Genomic DNA, 6,976 nt, shown 5'->3' on the forward strand with positions numbered 1-6,976 from the left:
TAAAAAAAGAAGATAAAGTCTTCCTATCTCATATTTATTAATTTAATTCCAGCGGGTTGTATCTGCACCAAGATACATTAATGATTAGTAATAACAGCACTGTGGTGAAGGAAGCATCTTAAGTCAAAACTACATTGTTTGGGATCCATAGCCCTAGAGGAGGCATGTTCTATTTTCTATGACATGCTTTCCTCAATGTCTCAATGTCTCCCCTCTCTTTGCATGTCTTCACATTTCTGCCTCTTTTGACTTCTTCTTGTGCCTGTCTCAGTACTCAGTCTCAGAACCCACATTCCAAAGGTTTCGGTGCCCCTACTTATTCCTCTATTATTTAGATCCATTTCCTAGATCAGTGGTGTCAAACTCAAATAGAAACACATCCCCACAGGCTATATACTGCCTTAGAAAACCTCAAATTAATATTATGTATTTCATTGTATTTTTATTTATTTTATTAAACATTTCCAAATTACATTTTAATTTCGTTCCTGTGCACACTAGAGTTTTACAGGCTGCAAGTCTGACACCTCTACATGCATAATAGGCTGCATGGATGTCCATTCAGCATAGATAGGCTTGACCATGTCACTCTCTTACTCAATAAACCCCAGTGGCTCCCTATTACCTCTAGAATCAACATATAAAATTCCTACTTAGTTTCAAAGTACTTCACAACCTGGCCCCTGCTTTCTTTTCCAGTCTTCTTACATTTTACTCCTTCTACATGTTCAATTATTCAGTAACACTAGTCTTTTTGTTCTTCATCACACATGACATTCCCTCTCCCATCCCCATACCTTTCTGCTGGCTGTCCCCCATACTTGGAATGTTCTCTCTCCTCAACTCTGCCTCGTGGCTTTCTTGATACTCAGCTCAGAGCTCACTATTTCCTAGGGGCTTTTCAGGTCCTGAAAAATAGAACTATTCAAAAATGGAATAGGCTACCTCAAGAGATGGGTGGTTCAGCATCACTGTAAGCCTTCAAGCAGATCAGATGACAACTTCTCCACAGTGCTCAGTGAATTTCTTTTTAGGTATGAGTTGGATGAGATAAGCTCTGATGCCAGGCACTGCTAATGCCTTCTACTAGAGCTGTCCTATGCATACATGATTGTTTATGTGTTAGACTGTGACATCCTTGAAGGCAACAACCATGTTATTTACTTTCTTTGCATGCCCCAGCACTTAACACAATGCCTGGCACATCATCAGTGCTTAATACATAAATACTCATTCATTGACTAAAGCCTGCATTTTAATTCTCAGATCAAACCTAAAATCCTTTGTTTGGCTTATAAAGTCCTCTTTAACCTGGCTTAATAAATGTTTATTGGCCAACTGACTGACCTTGGGCAAGTCACTTAACCTCTCTCAGCCTCAGTTTCCTCATCTGTAAAATGGGGGTGATAATAGCTCCTACCTCCCAGGATTGTTGTGAGGATCAAAGAAGATAACATCTGTAATGGGCTCTGCAAACCTTAAAGCACAACATAAATACTAGCTATTATAGTTATTACCCCCCCCCAAAATCCCTAAGTACAACCAGTTCTGCTGTACAGTGACCTACACATTACTAAAAATTACCCCAATATGCAAAATCCTGTAATAAAAATTATTACTAGGTTTTTATTGGGGAAAATGGGGTTAGGAGCACAAAACTATAAAACTTCATCAGTGAGACATAAAAAGATAAGAACCTAATAAAAATGGTAGCACAGTTTTATATGGATTAAATGTTTAAGAAATACATATGCTACAATAAAGTTAACTGCTATGGGTAAGAGGACAGCCTCAGCCAAGACAGAAGGTGAGGGGAGGGGAGTGGAGCACTCCTATGCCCACAGCACCTAATGCACCAGAAAATAGACACTTTACCTTGAAAATGGCCTGAAGTTTCCTTGTGGAAGCATTGCAGCTTATGAGTTATTATGAAATAGAAGGAGCATTATCTGAAATCACATTGAAAGTTGTGACCCCAGAAATGGATGGGTATGGCTCATTACCGTCTTATTGTCTCTGAATGACAAATCAGTGATTTCACTGATAAGCAAGCTAGAAATTACTGTTATACCCTAACATGTCAATCAAGTTGGAACAAATTCAGGTTTTAAAAACAAGTAATACTGGAGGACTGTCTGTACCAAGCCCCCCTTTCAAATTCTGTGTTCACTGTGATCTACACTCTGCTAGTCTCCTTGGCATTTTAATAAGAGTAGAGAGGTAGAAAAAAGAACCACCAAATGCCACTAACCATCGACTTCAGACAAACAAGTCACTTACCCTCTCTGGGTCTGCTTCCTTATCTGTAAAATAAGGGAACTGGCCTTGATGATCTCTAAGGGCCATTTCATTTTGAAAAGTTTGATTCTGAAACTGGAATACAGAACACTCTGAATTGGGCAACTCATAAAGGCTTAAAATCCAGCAACAATATTATATGTTACTTGGCACTCCTGTCCCCTTTTCCCATAGTGCCTCATATAGTATTATCTTGCATGTAGCCTGTTGTTGTTGAGTCATTTCAGTCATGCCCAACTCTCCATGACCTCATTCAGGGTTTTCTTGGCAAAGATACTGGAGTGGCTTGCCATCTCCTTCTCCAGTTCATTTTACAGAAGAGGAAACTGAGGCAGAGTTAAGTGACTTGCCCAGGGTCACACAGCTAGCAAGTATCTAAGGCTGGATTTGAATTTGGGTCTTCATGGTTCCAGGCCTAGCACTCTATCCACTGTGCCATCTATTTGTTGAATAAAGTGTTTATTTATTGATATATATTCTCCAAGTGCTGTTATTTATTTAAAAGTTACTAGAAAGATCCTTGATGACAAAATGACGACAAAATATCAATATTTTAAGTAAGCTGAGAAAAGAGGCTTCTGGTCATCCATTGCTTCCCCAATAGGTTCCCCAAAGAAGAAGCCAAGAGGGGATGTGACATCTAATTAAAAAGCATATGAACTGCAGGCTTTCCAGATACTGATACCTATTTATAGGCTATGTCTTAGACACATCAAGATGTATGAGTGATTCCTCTAAGTAATCAAAGTAACAATACTGGCTGTCATATAAGAAGAGATTTGAAGCCTACCTCAGTGGCTCCCATTCAAGTATTTCTTAAGCATCCATTAATGCCCGACACAGCGTTGAGTAGTATGGGTAAAAAAAAGAAACAGTTGTGTAAGAAAAGTTCAACTTCAGGCCTCCTTCATTCCTTCTTCTTGGCTATCTCAGCCACTGCTATAGCTTCAACTTTCATCTCTACACATATGATTCCCAAAACTTTAGTCCCAACCTCTTTCCCAAGGTCCAGTCCTCCATTTTAACTGCCTACTAGACATCTCCACCTAGAGGCAGCTTAAGTGACATAGTAGACAGAGCACTGAACCTGGAGTCAGGAAAATCTGGGTTTGAATGCTGCCTCAGACCCTAGCTCTGTAACCATGGGCAAATCATTAACCTCTCTCAGTCTGTTTCTGTACTGGTAAAGAGAGGATATTAATAGCATCTACCTGCCAGGGCTGTTGTGAGGATCAAATGATATAACATATGTAAAATGCTTTGCAAACCTTAAAGAACCATAAATAAATAAATAAATACTATACTATATACTAAATACTACATTTTTAGTATTAGAAATTATACATTATAAATATATTTTATAGATACAGTATTATAAATACTATAAATAAATGCTATTATTATTGCTAGATTTCCCACTAGTCTCCCAGCCTAATGAAAATGTCCCATTCCTGACTTCTCTATGTTTGTTATTGGCATCATCATTCCACCCTGACTCAAATTCTCATAGTCAATTTTGACTCCTCTCCCTTACCCTGCCTCCTCCAAACATCTAATCCACATTAGGTCATATTGATTCTATCATGTCTAAACCCATACTCTTCTTTACATTCCTATTGCTCCCCACTTAGTTTAAGCTCTCATCCTCTTGCCTGGAATATTACAGTACCAGATTCCTCTGCATTTCTCCTCTCTGCAGTCCATATAGATTCCAAGCTAATTTTTTAAATAATATTTTTCCCCAATTGCAAGTAAAAACAATTTTTAACACTTGTTTTTTTTTAAATTTGGAGTTCCAAATTCTCTCCCTCCCTCCATCCTCTCCCCCTCCTGGAGATGGTAAGCAATTTGATATAGACTGATAAATGGACATAGATTGAAATTAATTGATATAGATGTGTGCAATCATGCAAAAACATATCATTAATCTTCTTTTCTTATTTTACCTTTTTTTTGTTTTTTTGACAGGGCAATTGGGGTTAAGTGACTTGCCCAAGGTCACACAGCTAGTGTGTCAAGCGTCTGAAGCCGGATTTGCGCTCAGGTCCTCCTGACTCCAGGGCTGGTGCTCTACTCACTGTGCCACCTAGCTGCCCCCATTAATCTTCTTAAAACAGAGTTCCAATCATATCCATTCTTTTGCTCAAAAACTTTCCCTGGCTTCCCCAAGGCCTACTACTTTGTAAAGTTCCCACTTCTCAGCCTGCCATTCATAATGTTCCACATTATGCCTCCAGCCTCAGCTCTCACCATTCTCCTAATTGATATTTTATACTCTAGCCAGGCAGAAGCACTCAAGTGTTTCTGAACACAACCTGTCCCTTCCAGGACCTTTTATTCCTGCTGTTTCCTCTGCCTGGACTGTTTCCCTATCTCCACTCCCATCTCTACTGATCAGATTCCTACCATCCAACAGCATCCAGTTCAAATGTCACCTCCTTCAGGAAGCCTTTTTTCTTATACACAGATACTATCTCACCCTCCTCCGAGCCCCTAAATCATTTTATTGGTATTCTCTAATGACATGTCACATCATACCTTGCACTATAATTATTTAGACACTTTCCTCGATTATTAAATTCTCAAGAGTAAAGAAATAATAGACACTCAATAAATGTTGAGATCAAGAGCCTATAATCTCATGAAGACACGATGTGGTATAATGGAAAGGTTTGGTTTGAAGTCAGAAAACCTCAATTTGAATCTCAGCTCTTCTATTTACTATTTGACTCTGCAACTGGGCAGGTTACTTAATCTCTCTCTAGGCCTCAGGACTGGCAAATCATTTCATCTCTTTGGACCTCAGATTCCTAATCAATAAAATGATTTGCTGTTGTTCAGTCATTTCAGTCATGCCTGACTCTTTGTGACGCCATTTGGGGTTTTCTTGGCAAAGATTCTGGAGTGATTTGCCATTGCCTTCTCAAGCTCATTTTACACTTGAGGAAACTGAGGCAAACAGGGTTAAGTGACTTTCCCGGGGTCACACAGCTAATAAGTGCCTGAGGTTGGATTTGAATTCATGAGGATGAGTTTTCCTGACTCCAGACCCAGTGCTCTATCCATTGTAAATGTAAAATGATCGGATTAGATTCAACAATCTTTAAAGTTCTTTTCAACCCTAAATCCCGTGAGTAGTTTTCTTAAGTTCTCTTCCAAACCTACGAAACATTATGTGAGATGAGTATTATTATCCCTGTTTTACAGATGTGGGAAATGGGTTGTAGGGAGATTAAATAACTGAACAAGGGCACTAGCAGCTAGCAGGTGCCTGAGCCAGCATTTGAACTCAGCTCTCCTAACACCAAGTCCTGTCCTCTTTCCATTTTACAATCCTGTCCCTTCCCAAGTCCTGACTATGACTTACTCTTGGTCTCTATTAAGATCTGTTTTGCACTTATATGAGAAAACCTCTAAAAGTTCTTTTTTCACACTGGGAATCCAAGAGATTCCCTAAGGCAATAGTGCTGAAGAACGTGCCCAAGCATAAGAGTGCTGGGAGGAGATCTGACAATTCAACACCTCAGTTAGGTGCTCAGAGAAATGAGGCACCAATGTGTCTATAAACAATTGAAAAGGGATCTAAGGAAGGAAATGCGACTTAAGCTGGGCCTTGAAGGAGGGATGGGTAATATCTAGATGAGGGTTGCGGGGCCCAAACCATAGTAGGCACACATTCCAGGCTGGGAAAATAGCATTACCAAAAACTGGAGGCATTATGTTCAGAGAGAGAATGTGAAAACAGCTGGCCGAAAGTGAAGAACTGGGGAATGTAGACCAAGAAGAGTGAATAGGGTGGCAGCAGATTGTAGAGGCCTTTGGACATGAGGCAGAGTCTGCACTTTATCCTATAGACAACAGGAATTCATTGGAAAGTCTTGATGGAAGTGTTTTGTTTTTAATAGAAAGATTATTCTGGCAACAATGTACAAAACAGATAAGAAGGGAGCCTGGAAGCAGGGAAATTGGTTAGGACTGCTACAACAATCCAGGCTTGAGGTGATAAGGGTTTGGATCAGAAAAGTTTCAGTAGAGTTATTAAGATATAAAACCAGATGTCAGGCACTTGAGGAGAAAACAGGTACTGAGGAAATAAGAGGAATCTACCATTTGTTCTAGAATTTTGGCTGAGGAAAAGATGGTTACCAGAAAAGTAAACACCAACAAACAAAGATGTGATTTTTTTTCCTTCTAGCTAAGGGAGAACTTTGCATGTCTGAAGACAGAGGGGAAGCTGGAGTAGGGGAAATAGAAATATTGGGAAAGAGAAAAGCTTAAGAGGTATGACCAGAAGCTCTTACTGGATTGCAAACTTCCTGAGGGTGTCCTTCCCCACCCCCCAATAAATAAGCCACTGAGTAAATGTTCTCAGTACAAGCATCATTGAGTTTCCTCCATGTAAGAAAAATAACATTAGTTGTAGTAGTAGTAATTATTAGATGCAGGATATGAAGAAATTCATTCACATTATGATACTGACTGCTTGGATATTCTATACAGATGAAGTAAATTAAAAGATTTTCATCTTAATGATATCTAAAGGGCTCCCTATGAAATTTAGTTGTCGAGTCAAGATGTTAGGCTTGTCAAGATTGAGTTCAGGACCCAAATTCAGTAACAGTCTAATGAATAATACAAAAATATATGATACCATTAAGCAAATAGGACAATCAGATGC

Source organism: Trichosurus vulpecula, chromosome 3 (genome assembly GCF_011100635.1).
Source record: "Trichosurus vulpecula isolate mTriVul1 chromosome 3, mTriVul1.pri, whole genome shotgun sequence".
NCBI classification, from domain to species: domain Eukaryota; kingdom Metazoa; phylum Chordata; class Mammalia; order Diprotodontia; family Phalangeridae; genus Trichosurus; species Trichosurus vulpecula.